The sequence below is a fragment of the Macaca thibetana genome, chromosome 11 (genome assembly GCF_024542745.1).
Source record: "Macaca thibetana thibetana isolate TM-01 chromosome 11, ASM2454274v1, whole genome shotgun sequence".
Classification (NCBI taxonomy): domain Eukaryota; kingdom Metazoa; phylum Chordata; class Mammalia; order Primates; family Cercopithecidae; genus Macaca; species Macaca thibetana.
Genome location: NC_065588.1, coordinates 1,532,258 through 1,548,239, shown reverse-complemented (window position 1 = coordinate 1,548,239; position 15,982 = coordinate 1,532,258). Strand labels below are relative to the sequence as shown.

Sequence of the window (15,982 nt, the reverse complement as noted above, 5' to 3'; positions counted from 1 at the left end):
AGAAACACTATTGACTTTTGTGTGTTGATTTTGTATCCCGCAACTTTATGGAATTTATGAGATCTAAGAGTTTTGGTGCAGTCTTTAGTTTTTTCTAGATATAAGATCATGTAATCTTCAAAGAGGGAAAATTTGATTTCTGGTTTTTCAATCTGGATTCCTTTTATGTCACTCTCTTGCTTGATTGCTCTGGCTAGGACTTCCAGTTCTGTGTTGAATAGAAGCGGTGAAAGTTGGCATCCTTGTCTTGTTCCAGTTCTTAGAGGAAAGGCTTTCAACTTTTCCCCATTCAGTATGATATTAGCTGTGGATTTGCCATATATGGCTTTTATTATGTTAAAGCATGTTCTGTGTATGTCTAGTTTGTTGGAAGTTTTTTTTTTTTTAAATTATAAAGGGGTGCTGAGGTTTATCAAATGCATTTTCTGCATCTATTGAGATGATCAGATGGGTTTCGTCCTTCATTCTGTTGATGTGATGTGTCACATTTATTGATTTGCATATGTTGAACCATCCTTGCATTCCTGGTATAAATCCTACTTAATCATGGTACATCTTTTTTTTGATGTGCTGTTGGATTTGGCTTGCTAATATTTTGTTGAGAATTTTTGCATCTATGTTAATCAAGGATATTGGCCTGTAGTTTTCTTTTTTTGTTGTGTCCTTGTCTGGTTTGGGTATCAGGGTAATGCTGGCTTTGTAGAATGAATTAGGGAGAATTCCCTCCTCTTCAATTTTTTGAGATATTTTTAGATAAAGAGGATTGGTATTCATTTTTGTAGGTTTGGTAGAATTCAGCAGTGAATCCACTCAGTCCTGGGATTGTCTTTGTTAGAAAACGTTGTATTATTGATTCAGTCTTGCTACTCATCATTGGTCTGTTCAGGTTTTCCACTTCCTCCTGATTCACTCTGCTAGGTTGCATGTTTCCAGGAAATTTATCCATTTCCTCTAGGTTTTCCAATTTGTTAGCATATGGTTGTTCATAATAGTCTCTGAAAGGCCGGGTGCAGTGGCTCATGCCTGTAATTCCAGTATTTTGGGAGGCTGAGGCAGGCAGATTGCCTGAGGTCAGGAGTTTGGGGCCAGTCTGGCCAACGTGGTGAAATCCTATCTCTACTTAAAAAAAAAAAATTAGCCAGGCGTGGTGGCATGCCCCTGTAATCCTAGTTACTTGGGAGGCTGAGGCAGGGGAATAGCTTGAACCAGGGAGGTGGAAGTTGTAGTGAGCTGAGACCGTGTCACTGCACTCCAGCCTGGGTGACAGAATGAGACTCTGTCTCAAAAAAAAAAAGTCTCTGATCATCTTTTATATTCCTGTGGTATCAGTTGTAATGTCTCCTTTTTCATTTCTGATTTTGTTCATTTGGGTCTTATCTCTTCTTTTCTTGGTTAGTCTAGCTAGTGGTTTATTATTTTGTTTGTCTTTTCAAAGAGCCAACTATTCATTTCATCAATCCTTTGTAATTTTTTTAGTCTTTATTTTATTCTTCTCTGATATATACATATATATGTCTTTTTTTTTTTTTTCTTTTTTTTTTTTAGAGATGGAGTTTCACTCTTGTTGCCCAGGCTGGAATGCAATGGTGCAATCTTGGCTCACTGCAACCTTCACCTCATGGGTTCCAGTGATTCTCCTGCCTCAGCCTCCAGAGTAGCTGGAATTACAGGCACGCACTGCCATGCCAGCTAATTTTGTATTTTTAATAGAGACGGAGTTTCTCCATGTTGGTCAGGCTGGTCTTGAACTCCCGACCTCAGGTGATCTGCCCATCTCGGCCTCCCAAAGTGCTAGGATTACAGGTGTGAGCCACCGTGCCCAGCCCTCTGATCTTTATTATTTAATTCTTCTGCTAATTTTGGGAATTAATTTTGGTTTGTTCTTGCTTTTCCAGTTTCTGAAGTACATTGTTAGATTGTTTATTTGAAATCTTTCTGTGTTTTTGACTTAGGCATTTATTGCTATAAACGTTTCTCTTAGGACTGCTTTTGCTGTATCCCACAGGTTTGGTATGTTGTGTTTCCACTATCATTTGTTTCAATACATTTTTAAATCTTCATCTTAATTTCTTCACTGACCTAAGTATCATTCAGGAGCATGTTGTTTAATTTCCATGTATTTTTATAGTTTCCCAAGTTCCTCTTGGTATTGCTATCTAGTTTTATTCTATTGTGGTCTAAGAAGATACTTGATATGACTTAGATTTTTAAAAATTTGTCGAGATTTGTTTTGTGGCCTACCATATGGTCTATCCTGGAAAATGTTCCATGTACTGATGAGAAGAATGTGTATTCTGAAGTTATTACATAGAACGTTCTGTAAATATCTTTAGGTCTATTTAGCCAAAAGTCCAGCTTAAATCTAATGTTTCTTTTTAAATTTTCTCTCTAGATGATCTGTTGAATGATGAGAGTGGGGTAACAAAGTCCCCCACTATTATTGCACTGGAGTCTATCTCTCTCATTAGATCTAGTAATATTTGCTTTATGACTCTGGGTGCTGTAGTGTTAGGTGCATATAGTTAGAATTGTTACATCCTCTTGCTGGATTGATCCCTTTATCATTATATAATGACTTTTTTTGCCTTTTAATTTTCTTTACTGTTTTTGACTTAACATCTGTCTTATCTGATATAAGTATAGCTTGTTTTTGGTTTCCATTTGCATAGAATATCTTTTTCCATCCCTTTACTTGCAGTCTTTATGTGTCTTTACAGGTAAAGTGTGTTTTTTGTAGGCAGCATATAGTTGGATCATTAAAAAAATCCATTCAGCCAATCTATATCTTTAAGTGGAGTATTTACATTCAAGGTTATTATTGCTATGTGAGGTTTTGTTCCTGTCATATTGTTAGTTGTTTTCTGGTTGTTTTATATGTTCTTTGCTCCTTTTTCTTTTATTGTTTGTCCTTATGGTTTGGTGGTTTTCTGTAGTGACACTACTTGAGTCTTTTCTCTTTCTCATTTATGTGTTTAGTTTACCAGTGAGTTTTATACTTTTTTTTTTTTTTTTTTTTTTTTTGAGACGGAGTCTCGCTCTGTCACCCAGGCTGGAGTGCAGTGGTGTGGTCTTGGCTTACTGCAAGCTCCATCTCCTGGGTTCATGCCATTCTCCTGTCTCAGCCTCCTGAGTAGCTGGGACTACAGGTGCCCACCACCACACCCGGCTAATTTTTTCATATTTTTTTAGTAGAGATGGGGTTTCACCGTGTTAGCCAAGATGTCTTGATCTCCTGACCTCATGATCTGCCTGCCTTGGCCTCCCCAAGTGCTGAGATTACAGGTGTGAGCCACTGTGCCCGGCCGAGTTTTATACTTTTATGTGTTTTCATGATGGTAACTGTTGTCCTTTGCTTCTAAGTATAGTACTGCTTTGAGCATTTCTTGTCAGGTTGACCTAGTGGTGATGAATTCCCTCAGCTATTGTTTGTCTGAAAAAGACTTTATTTATCCTTCATTTATGAAGGGTAATTTTGCTAGATATAGTATCCTCTGATGGCATTCTTTTTCTTTTTTCTTTTTCTTTTCTTTTTTTTTATTTGGGACAGAATCTCACTGTGTCGCCCATGCTGGAGTGCAGTGGTGCGATCTCGGCTCACTGAAACCTTCACCTCCTGGGTTCAAACCATTCTCCTGCCTCAGCCTCCTGAGTAGCTTGGATTACAGGTGTGCACCACCACGCCCTGCTAATTTTTTTATATTTTTAGTGGTGACAGGGTTTCACCATATTGGCCAGGCTGGTTTTGAACTCCTGACCTCAAGTGATCTGCCTACCTCAGCCTCCCAAAGTGCTAGGATTACAGGCATGAGCCACCGCGCTCGGCCATATTTTTAAATGCTCAACACCTCTAATCATCGGGGAAATGCAAATTAAAAACAAAATGAGACATCACCTCACACATGTTAGAATGCCTATTATCAAAAAGACAAATGATAATTAGTGGTGAGGCTGTGGAGAAAAGGGAACCCTTGTACACTGTCGATGGGAATGTAGGTTAGTACAGCCATTTTGGAAAACAGTATGAAGGTTCCTCAAAAACATAAAAATAGAATTACCATATGATCTAGCAATCCTGTTTCTGGGTATATATCCAGAGGAATTGAAATTGATATGTTGCAGAGATATCTGCACTCCCACATTCATTTCAGCATTGTTCACAATTGCCAAAATATAGAAGTAATCTAAATGTCCATCAATAGATGACTGGATAAAGAAAATGTGGCATATATACACAATGGAATACTATTCAGCCTTTAAAAAGAAGGACATTCTGTCATTTGTGACAACATGGATGGAACCAGAGGGCATTATGCTAAAGTGAAATAAACCAGGGGCAGAAAGACAAGACTGTATAATCTCATTTACATATGGAATCTAAAGAAGTTGATCTCATAGAAGCAAAGAGTGGCAGGGCTGGGAATATGAGGGGGAGGGATTGGGAAATGGAAGAGGTTGATTAAAGGATAGAAAGTTTCAGTTAGACTGGAGGAATAAGTATTGGTGACTGTTCTGCACAGTGACCTCAATAATAGTGTATATTTCAAATTACTAAAAATAGATATTTAATGTTCTAGCCACACACAAAAAAATGATGTTAGTCAGGTGAGGGAATGTTATTCAGATTGATTGAATCTTTCTATAACATACAGATAGATCAAAATATCTCATATATCCCATAAATATGTACAATTATTATTTGTCAATTAAAAATAAGTAAAAACAAATTTAAAAAGGAACTTAAGTCTAGCACACAGTCGGCACTCAATACAGGCTTGTCGAATAAGTTCATTATGAACCTATCACATATGGCCTTTTATTTGCATTAAATGTGTATTTATGAATTCCTTTTACTTTTCTAACCAGATGCTAAGTTCCTTGGCTCACACCGTTTTATATTCTCAACAGCCCTTAGCCCAGATTGTTAAATGATTTTAAAACAGCCACTAATAATGAGAGCTCATTCTTACTTTGCAACTGAGTAGCCACTCTCACTGCAGTCATCTATGTGGATGACCTTGCTTTAGACACAGTCACTGCTGGGGTGCTGGTGAGCTTGGGGTCCAGCTGCCACTGACTTTCTCCTTGTTCCTTCTCTGCTTTTGTGGAGAAGTTTGAGTTGCCAAGGTCCCAAGACACACAATCTCTTAGCCATAGCCCGTCCATCCACCTCCCTCCTCATTATTTCCTTCAGCAATTATAACCTTCCTTAGGGGGCTGACTTGGCTCCTTCAGTTTCAAGCCCGCATCTGGAATGAACTCAGACACCAGCGCTCACAACCCTGGTCATCCATCTCTGGGGATGAGCAAATCAGGAAGGAGCCATGGAAAGCGTCACTGAAGAAGAACGGGTTAGAGGCTGGGGAAGGGGCCGGGGCTGTTGCCGTGAGTGGGCCTGACCTCACGGCCTTTCATAAATCACATGCACTGGACTGAGGCTTGAGAGAGACACGCCAGAGGGAGGAAGGTGTTTGGGAAACTCACATGACTGTGGAGAATGAGCTTGTGTCAGAGGCAGTGAGTGGGAAAAGCTGCTTCTCCTGTTACCCAGGTTCTCTGAGCCAGCATCGTGGGGCTCTGGTGACCCTCCTGAGCCGGTTAGACCTTGAAGGCATCTGCTCAAGGGGGCTTTTCAGAGAGGCTTTCTGAGTGTTCTTGAGCCTTGGAGCACAGGAGTCAGGCTGGGTTTCTAGCATCCAACCTCATTCCCCAGGAAAGCACCGTGGGGTCCATGCAGAGAGGCTCTGGTGAAGGACTCGGCCATGTGTGTTTTGCTGCTGAGTCTGCTCAGGCAGAGGAGGAGAACCAGGATCATAACCTCGGAGACCACAGTGACTCTGTATAGTGAGAGAGGAATGGGAAGGGAGTAAATGGCTGGACTTTTGTCTCTACTGCCATCATGTGGGTCAGGTCCAGGCTGTCACAGGAACCGGTGCTGCCGCAGGTACATTTCCCACCTCTCACAACAGTGTAGACACATGCAACTCTTGGTTACTGCTAACACCTCATTCCTGTGCCCCAGTGGGGCAGCATGTTAGCACAAACTGTGCAGAGCAGGCTTGGTAGGTCCCCAGGAGTCTGGGCCACCATGCAGAATTGCAACAGGAGGAAAATTATGGTATTCCCAAATATTTCTTTAAAGGCAGGGGTTGGCAAGCTACGCCTCCCCATCAAATCCAGCTCAGTACCTATTTTTGTACAGGCTGCAAGCTGAAATGTCTTATATTTTGAAGTGGTTGGAAAAAAATTTTTTAAGAATAATATTTCATGACGTGAGAATTACATGAAATTCAAATTTCAGTGTGCACCGATAGTTTTATTGCAACAGTGCCATCTTTTATATGTTGCTTTAGCACTCTGATACTGGCATCGGAGACCGTATAGGTTTCATACGCTAAAATCAAGACTGGCCAATAATTTGAGATACTATATGCAAATGTAGGGCCCCTTGTTTAAAAAAAATATTAAGAATTCCACGATGGCAACAGTTGAGCATTAAACCAAGTGTGGCCCCTAAACCCAGAGTCCTGTGTGACTGCCTGTGAATCTGGCCCTGGCTAAAATATTTGCTCTCTCTCTGGCCCTTTACAGAAAAAAATTGCCAACCTTTGCTGTAGGGGCTAAAATACCAACAAATGTTTTCTCTTTTATTTTATTTTTTTCTTGAGACAGAGTCTCGCTCTGTCACCCAGGCTGGAGTGCAGTGGCGTGATCTCGGCTCACTGCAAGCTCCGCCTCCTGGGTTTATGCCATTCTCCTGCCTCAGCTTCCCGAGTAGCTGGGACTACAGGCACCCGCCACCACGCCCGGCTATTTTTTTGTATTCTCAGTAGAGAAGGGGTTTCCCTGTGTTAGCCAGGATGGTCTTGATCTCCTGACATCATGATCCGCCCGCCTCGGCCTCCCAAAGTGCTGGGATTACAGGCATGAGCCACCGTGCCCGGCCATGTTTTCTCTTTACTTTCGTGCTATTAATGTTAATCTCCAGCAAAAAATCCAGGGGAAATTATTAAGGTATTTCTAGATACTTTGAAAAGGAAGTATTAAATACTAGGACCCAATATGGGTTGATTAAAAATAAATAATTCCAAATTAGAGTCATTTTCTTTTCTGCCAAATGACCTATTGGAATGGGAGGGTGTGTAAGGCTGAGCAGGCGAGTGCCATATACCTGTGCAGCAGTCCTTCCACTCAGGCAGTCACCCACATCCATACCAAAACTATCAGGAAAACTGTGTGATTCTTCATGCGTGAAGTTAAATTCAATGTGCAAATATTTTTTCTTATTTTTCAGTCACATAATAGCTCCTTCAAAAGTACTTCAGGCCGGAAGCAGTGGCTCATGCCTATATTCCCAGCACTCTGGGAGGCCGAGGTGGGCAGATCACTTGAAGTCAGGAGTTTGAGACTAGCCTGGCCAACATGGTGAAACCTCGTCTCTACTCTACTATACAAAAATTAGCTGGGCATGGTGGTGCATGCTTGTAATCCCAGCTACTGGGGAGGCTGAGGCAGGAGAATCTCTTGAACCCAGGAGGGGGAGGTTGCAGCGAGCTGAGATCACACCACTGCACTCCAGCATAGGCGACAAGAGTGAAACACCGCCAAAAAAAAAAAAAAAAAAAGTATTTCAGATGCGTTATAGTTGGATTGGTAAGTTACTTTTGAAAGTTATTTCCTCGGGAGGCTGAGGCAGGAGAATTGCTTGAACCTGGGAGGCAGACGTTGCAGTAAGCGGAGATTGTACCATTGCACTCCAGCCTGGGCGACAAGAGTGGAACTCTACCTCAAAAAAAAAAAAAAAAAAAAAAAAAGAAAGAAAGTTATTTCCAAGTCTTGGGCTTTTTCTCAAGCCATTTTCGGAGGTTGTGAATGAAGTTGAACGCACATGAGCATTTTTGTCAGATGCATTCATTGGATTTGGTACTTACGAGGCAGCAGATACAGTTTATGACTCCAAAATGGGGAATGAGTGAATCCTGATCTTCATCCCCAAAGGCTCATGTCTACACTTTGTAGTTGCTGAATTTTAGAATCTGAGTGATGTTATCAGTTGGAAGCATCGCACAGTCTTTTGCTGTTTCCACCAGACGACATCAGCTTATTAAATAAAATGTGAGATGCAGCTTCTGTAGGAGGTCCCAATGGGGAACTCAGTTCTAGCTGGAGCAAATGGTATTGACCTTTGCTATTATTTCTGATAGAAAAGATTCATGCTTGTTGAGGTACAAATGGGCTGTGGGATGGCATTCAGGGTCTGCCTATGGCCAGTGGTACTTGCCCAGCTCTTGGGTCAGTCTCAGGAAGACACGCTCTTCACTTCCTGTGGACAAGGAGTTTCCCAGAGCGGGGGAGCACATTGTCAGGGCTAAGGCAGGAGGAAGAACTGGCTGTAGGGGGAACAAACTAGCGGGTGTCCAGGTCACCTGGGGCCAGGGTGCCCCAGCTCCGAGATCTTTTGCATGCTACTGGAGGGAGCTTGGAGCCGAGGAGCAGGGTCCAGGTGCTGCCACGCATAGCCATGTGACCTTGAACACATGGTCACATATTTTGAGGCCTCCTTGTGTTTAGAATGAAGAGACTGGACAGGATTATTTCTAAGATCCTTTACTGCTCTAATCATCCACGAGTCTTTAAGGAAGCCTTTTTTAACATAAAAATCTGTTCAAAAATAGAACTGGGCTGGGCATGGTGGCTCACACTTATAATCCTAGTACTTTGGGAGGTTGAAGTAGGAGGTCACTTGAGGCCAGGAGTTTGAGACCGGCCTGGGCAACATGGTGAAACCCCGTCTCTACAAAAAGCACAAAACAAATTATCTGGGTATGGTGGCACGTGCTTGTCATCTCAGCTACTAGGGAGGCTGAGGCATGAGAATTGCTTGAGTCCAGGAGGTCAAGATATGATCGTGCCACTGCACTCTAGTCTGGGTGACAGAAAGACTCTGTCTCGAAAAAAAAAAAAAAGACTGCCTTCACGAGGCAGAGAGGATGCACGCGTGGAGGGGATTCTTTTCATCGGAGGGAAGCTGGGGTGACTCCCACTGCCCTCCTGCGGTGCCCTTAATTGAAAGCAGCCTTTCTTTTATTCTTTTTTTTTTTTTTTTTTTTTTTGAGACAGAGTCTTGCTCTGTGCCCCAGGCTGGAGTGCAGTGGCGCGATCTCGGCTCACTGCAAGCTCTGCCCCTCCGGGTTCGCGCCATTCTCCTGCCTCAGCCTCCCGAGTAGCCGGGACTACAGGCGCCCGCCACGGCGCCCGGCTAATTTTCTTGTATTTTTAGTAGAGACGGGGTTTCACCGGGTTAGCCAGGATGGTCTCGATCTCCTGACCTCGTGATCCGCCCGTCTCGGCCTCCCAAAGTGCTGGGATTACAGGCTTGAGCCACCGCGCCCGGCCTCTTTTATTCTTATATAAAATGAGTTTCTCAGGAGGTTTGTGCTTTCAATCAAACAGATCGAATAAAAAGTCATTTACTCAACCTCCTTGTGCCCTATTCCCCATTCAGAAAACAGAACACATGTTCAGAGATGCTTATTGACTGGGCGGGAGGGAGCCAACACAGTGGCTAGACAGCCTGGGTCTGCAGGGCTGGGGAGGTGCTGCCTCCCGACTGCAGGAAGGGCTGGGCCGGGAATGGGCCAGGAGCCTCTCAACAGCCCAGGGACACCACCCTCAACCCAGCCCAGGGTGGGCACCAGCGCCGGTAGGCCTGGGGTGCTGGGCCAGGGGTCTGTGGGGGGAGAGGTCTTGGTGCCAGGCTGGCAAACTGGCTTTTATAATTCATTAATTTTTTTTTTTTTTTTTGAGACTCTGTAACCCAGGCTGGAGTGCAGTGGTGCCATCTTGGCTCACTGCAGCCTCCGCCTCCTGGGATTCTCCTGCCTCAGCCTCCCGAGTAGCTGGGATTACAGGCATGTGCCACCACACTGGGCTGTATTTTTAGTAGGGACGGGGTTTCGCCATGTTGGCCAGACTAGTCTTGAACTCCTGAACTTAAAGTGATCTGCCTGCCTCGGCCTCCCAAAGTGCTGGGATTACAGGGGTGATCCACCATGCCTGGCCAGAATCCATTAATTTTTTATTGTGGTAAAATGTACATAATATTTATCATCTTAGCCATTCAGAAGTACACAAGTACACACCGTGAATACATTTAATGCTGTGGCACTAAATTCATTCACGATGTTGTGGAACCATGACCACAATCTGTACCCAAAACTTTGCCCATCACCCCTAACAACTCTACCCATCAAACAATAACTCGCCCTTCCTCCCTGCCCCTCACTTGCTGTCTCCAGCTACCTTAGGTCCACATGGGTGCCAGTGGCGGGAGGTGGCAAGGTGGGGGCCGGCTGGCCCAGGCTTGTTTGGTAACTCCAGTCCCTGACAGTGCAGTGACTGGCGCAAACCTGAGACAAAACACACACCAGCAAACCTCAAAGGGCATCTCAACAAAAGCGAGTGAGGGACACAGAACGTCAATCACGGGGCTTGGGTCAGGAAACTCCTCCACCAGCCCAGCCCAGCTGCAGACAGCCGCGATTTTGTGTCCTGGAGACCCAGGAGAAATTCCTTCCAATCTTGAAACCCGTCCTGATCAGCACCCGAATACGGAGAACTCTGGGCCACAGGCCCCCGCAATTTCCACCCTGCGGTTTCCTGATCCCAGTCGCTACAAGTGGAGGAAGAGAAGAAAACATTTTTGTGGTGGGATCTTTTTAAGCATAGGAAAAAATAGAAGAGAAAGAAAACACAGGCAGCTCTGGGCAAGGGCCTGACAGGTTTGGGGTTGGAGATGCACCCCCCAGAGCCCAACTGGCAATTAGCGGGCAAGGGTGGGCGCGGGTGAGGCAGGCGCGGGTGAGGAGGGGGGGTGAGGGTGGGGGTGAGGCCGGGCGGGTGAGGCGAGGCGGGGCGGGGCGGGTGAGGGGGGTGAGGTGAGGCGAGGCGAGTGCGGGTGAGGGGGGTGAGGTGAGGCGAGGCGGGTGCGGGTGAGGGGTGGGGGGTGAGGTGAGGTGGGGCGGGTGAGGCGAGGCGGGGCGGGTGAGGGGGGTGAGGTGAGGCCGGGCGGGTGCGGGTGAGGCGAGGCGGGTGCGGGTGAGTGGGGTGAGGCGAGGCGAGGCGGGTGCGGGTGAGGGGGGTGAGGCGAGGCGGGGCGGGTGAGGCGAGGCGGGGCGGGTGAGGAGGGTGAGGCGAGGCGAGGCGGGTGCGGGTGAGGGGGGTGAGGCGAGGCGAGGCGGGTGAGGCGAGGCGGGTGCGGGTGAGGGGGGTGAGGCGAGGCGGGGCGGGTGCGGGTGAGGCGAGGCGGGGCGAGTGAGGGGGGTGAGGCGAGGCGAGGCGGGGGTGCGGGTGAGGGGGGTGAGGCGAGGCGAGGCGAGGCGGGTGAGGTGAGGCGGGGCGGGTGAGGGGGGGGTGAGGTGAGGCGGGGCGGGTGCGGGTGAGGCGAGGCGGGGCGGGTGAGGTGAGGCGGGTGAGGCGAGACGGGGCGAGGCGGGGCGGGTGAGGTGAGGCGGGGCGGGTGAGGTGAGGCGGGGGCGGGTGAGGGGTGTGAGGTGAGGTGGGGCGGGTGAGGCGAGGCGGGGCGGGTGAGGCGAGACGGGGCGAGGCGGGGCGGGTGAGGTGAGGCGGGGGCGGGTGAGGGGGGTGAGGTGAGGCGGGGCGGGTGAGGTGAGGCGGGGGCGGGTGAGGGGGGTGAGGTGAGGCGGGGCGGGTGAGGTGAGGCGGGGGCGGGTGAGGGGGGTGAGGTGAGGTGAGGCGGGGCGGGTGAGGGGCCAGGGCGCCGAGGGAGGGCAGGGGGAGCGTTTCTTTCCCTGCTGCCGCCTCTAGAAGCGGCGTATTCTGCCAGCGGCCGAATGCAAGAGCGAGCAGCCCCTCCAGCCTGTGTGAGCTGCGTCGCGTCTCTTGCTGTTAAGGGACAGGAATTCGGAGGAACTCAGGAAGAGGTAGTTCGCTGAACAGACGCCCAGCTTTGCAGACCCTGATATCCAGTCAAGACTATTTAATCACTGTCCACAGAGACAGCTACATACACACGCGGGTGGGGAATGAACCTAAAGTTTTTAGGTGAAGTCTCTCAGGGCCCGCTGCGTGCCACAGACCTTCCTAGGTTGCAGATTCTGGGCAAAGCATCCATGCTCTCATGAGGTTATCGAGGTTATCCTGGGGAGATTCAGAAGAATTCTGTGGCCGGTCCCAAGCTGTGCTGATAATTTTTAACACCTAATGCTAGTACCAATACTTTTGTTAAAACAGGAAAGACCAGTGGGTCTCCTGAAGCCATTTGGCCACTGAAGTCTCGGTGGCCAGAGAACGACCAACACAAAGCTGTGCCCACCACCAAGGCACCCTCCCTCCTTCCTTCATCTTCACTGCCTCCCTCAGGCCAAGGAAATCAGAGATGCCAGCTCCACAGAGGGAGGGCTTTGTCACAGGTAGGATGGGGCAGTCCCTGTCCCAGGTGCCACAAGGTCCTGTCCTTGCAAGCTTATGTCGGATGGTGGGGATGAGATGCAAGTTCAGTGATGCAGAATCTCAAGAGCCTCTCATGGTGCAGAAATGTCGTCATCAATTCAAGCCTTCCGGAGTTGAACTGCCGGGGGAGGGGGTGACGCTGAGTGGGTGTGGGGGGAGGTGCCTGAGGTGGCAGGGCACTTGTGGGGAGTCGAGGAGCCCAGTCTGGGTGGAGGTGGAGCCGGCTCTTTGCACTGTGAAAGCTTCTCTGGCAGGTCTGCCACGCCGGGTCCTGTCTGGAGGCCCGTGCTCACTGCGCAGTCGTGTCTTCATTCTGATTCCTGCCCTGGGTGTGGCGCCCTTACAAGCAGGACTATCCCGTGTGTGTCTTGTGGGAGGCTGACACCGTCCCTGCCCCTGCTGGAGCAGCATCTTATGTTTGGAGGAGAAAGGGTGCCTCTGGGTTGGGGGGTAAGGAACGGGTGCTCTTTGTCGGGGAGGACCCACTGGGACTAGGCTCTCTGCTAGTCTAGCAAATGGGCAATTCTGGCCAGTTCTCAGTCTTGCAGGAGTTGGCCCTCCCTCCCCTGCCTTGCTCTGGGCTCTTTAGGCATGAAGGAGGCTCCATTTGCTAAGGAAACAATATGAGGACAGTAGAAGCAAGAACAGTTTAGACTGTTCTTGCGCCACCCTGCTCTGGCCACCGGGTGAGTGGCTGTGTCGGGCCTGTGCCTCACTCTGCCTGTCCTGGCTGGACGGTGGGCTCACCCCCACCCTGCCATCTTCCCCCACTCGATTCCTTCTGGATTAGCTCAGTGTAGCATTACCCCAAAGACTCTGTCCAAGCTGGCAAGAATAGCACATTGGGCTGTTTGGCTTTTAATAAAGTTTATGATTTAAATCTTGTGCTCTTAACACCTTCTTTGCAAGCCTCAGAGGGAAACAAAAATGCTGAAGTTGTTGACTCATTTCCTTCGTAACATGGAGACCCTCACATTTGGCCAGGGCCTGTGTGCGCGTTAACACAGAGTCGGGTTGTGTGGCTGTACACACGCACACGCGCGCGCACACACACATGCACTCAGAGGAGAGGAGGAATCTTTGGGAAGACTGGCTGTATTTCAGTACCTGGCAAGTTTCCAGAACATCAAATGAGCCCTTAAGCAGAAAGACTCCTCTGCAGAACTAACACCTGCAGTAGATTCGGAGCGTTTGCCTCCTCACCGAAGTCGGTACTGTTTCCCTGGAAGTAAAGAAGGAGACTTATCAGGCCTCTTGTGTGCCCCTGGGAGGAAATACAAGTTTGAAGAGCACCAGAGGACCTGTGTGGAGATTTCAGAGTAGGGGAGTGAGGAGAGGAGAGGAGGCTGCGGTTGGATCCTCACACAGGTTCCTGAGGCTCTGGGGTCAAGCCCCAGCTGCTTCCCTGCCAACTGCTTGCACTGGAGATGCAGTCAGGCCCAGCACCAAGGCAGCTAAGGCTGCAGCAGACCCTGCTGTCCTGGACCCTGGCCTGGAAACAAGGAATTTCACAGAGGCAGCAAATGGGATTCCCCTTGACATCAGGTAGCCACAGCGTAGGCTTGCTCTGACCTGTCCCGCCCACAGGGGAAGCTGGAGTCATAACGGATGTCCATGCTAATATTTCAAGGCTCGACACATTTCCAATGACATGGGCTGGAACTGTGCCAGCTGCGGAAAAGAAGGTCCTGGAATACAAAGCCCTGGGAGCCCTGCAAGTCCTCAAATCAGTGCTGATCACTTGGCAAGGTCAACATGTGTACGGGCACGCTCGACTGGGTGTGCAGGGGACCCAAAAGCGAGAACAGACACATGCCCTGCCCTCAAGGGGCTTGCAGTCAATGAGGGGACAGGAGAAGGAAAGCAGGCTGCCTGTTTTGGGTGGGAGGCAATGGAGATCAAAATGCTATCTCGCTGTGGAGGCTGCCTGGGGACTCTTCAAGGGCCTTTTGTGACGTTTAGTCCGTGTAGGAGAGTTCAGGGATATTGGAGCCAGCGATGGCTTGCATGCTGCAGCCTGAACCCCATGACGTGACATCCTGACAAAGAATCCAGTGTTGGGCTCCAGTCTCCCTGGGTCCCCTTTGTCACAGTGACTAACAGGCAGGGAGAAAAAGTTCTCATTCAAGAGACCATCCTGGCCGGGCGTGGTTGCTCAGGCCTGTAATCCCAGCGCTTTGGGAGGCTGAGGCATGTGGATCACCTGAGGTCAGGAGCTCGACATCAGCCTGACCAACATGGTGAAACCCCGTCTCTACTAAGAATACAAAAAATTAGCCGGGCGTGATGGCAGGCACCTGTAATCCCATCTACTCGGGAGGCTGAGGCAGGAGAAAAGCTTGAACCCGGAAGGTGGAGGTTGCAGTGAGCTGAGATTGCGTCACTGCACTCTAGCCTGGGTGACAAAATGAGACTCCGTCTCAAAAACATAAAAAAAAAATAAAGAAAGAAAGAAAAAGAAAAAAGAGACCATCCCTGCAGGAGGATGATGCGGCCCCAGATGATGAGGCTGGTGGATTGGCATCTGGGCTTTTTTTCCCTCCTCAAGCAGAAACAATCTGATGGTTGGCATCTGACTTCTTGGGGGTGGGCACCACAGCCCTGCCCGGAGTGGCCCTTTCAGGAAGGCAGGCCCAGAGGCCTCTGTGAGGGCTGGAGGGGGTCTTGGGAGCGTGAAGAGGCCAGCAATGCCCTCACGTCTCCAGGAGAGCTCCCACTGCAGGCCTCAGTGCCCCTGTCTCTAGCTGGTTTCTACACCCATGGAGGATTTTAGACGCAGGAAATGGCCCTTGGAATAGGGTCTGGTCAGAGTGGCATGACCTCTATAAGGGTGATGGTCCTGTTCTCAAGATTCTAGGCTTTAGGACAAATGATAGGAGGGTTTCCTCACAGCCCCTGAGGATGATGCCACCGACTTCCGGCAGACACCGCCCAGCAAGTTCCCAAGCAGGAGCCAGCTGGCCAAGGCCGCCGGAATGAAACCATGGGTGCTGGGCCCTGCTGTGTGCACGTCGGGCCTCACGCGGTCTCCTAGTCCCCTTGCCCTCCTGCCTTCATGTTCGAGGCCACGGTTCCCACAATCCGGGCCCCGCTTTGCCCTGAAATGGAGAGCCGGTTCTTTGCCATTCTGCAGGACAAGCGTCCTGTCCCCCACTGCCCTGTAGGCCCCATAAAGGCTGTGCTCAAGGAGGAGCGGTGAAGCCAGAGGCAGCCTCCCCTGAGACAGGTCAGTCCCCTTGGAGCCAGCCTCCCCCAATCCCCTGCAGCTGGCACCATGGGAGTGCCCAGGCGTGACAGTGGGATGAGAAAGGCTAACTGGCTTCTTGCTTAAAGGGCCAGATGGCTCCTCAAAGCTGCCGGATCATCCTGACATCAGTACTTAGGAGAAAAACCAAGAACTTCAGGATGGAGAAATGCGGCACGCCTCCCATCGCCTGGACCTGCCCTGCTTGTCCAGGGTCGCTGCCTGTGTCCTGGGCTTTACCGCTGACCTCAAGGCCCAGCCCTGGCTTCT

At 49.0% G+C, this 15,982-nt stretch overlaps 1 long non-coding RNA gene across 1 annotated transcript; it reads right to left on the bottom strand.

Moving 5' to 3' along the window:
* Window positions 1-487: 487 nt before the first annotated feature.
* LOC126930265 (uncharacterized) lies at window positions 488-13,997 on the bottom strand. The gene is made up of 2 exons (XR_007717545.1): window positions 13,576-13,997; window positions 488-5,834 (listed from the first exon to the last, which is right to left on the bottom strand). It is a non-coding gene; the product is annotated as an uncharacterized LOC126930265 (long non-coding RNA).
* Window positions 13,998-15,982: the final 1,985 nt, after the last annotated feature.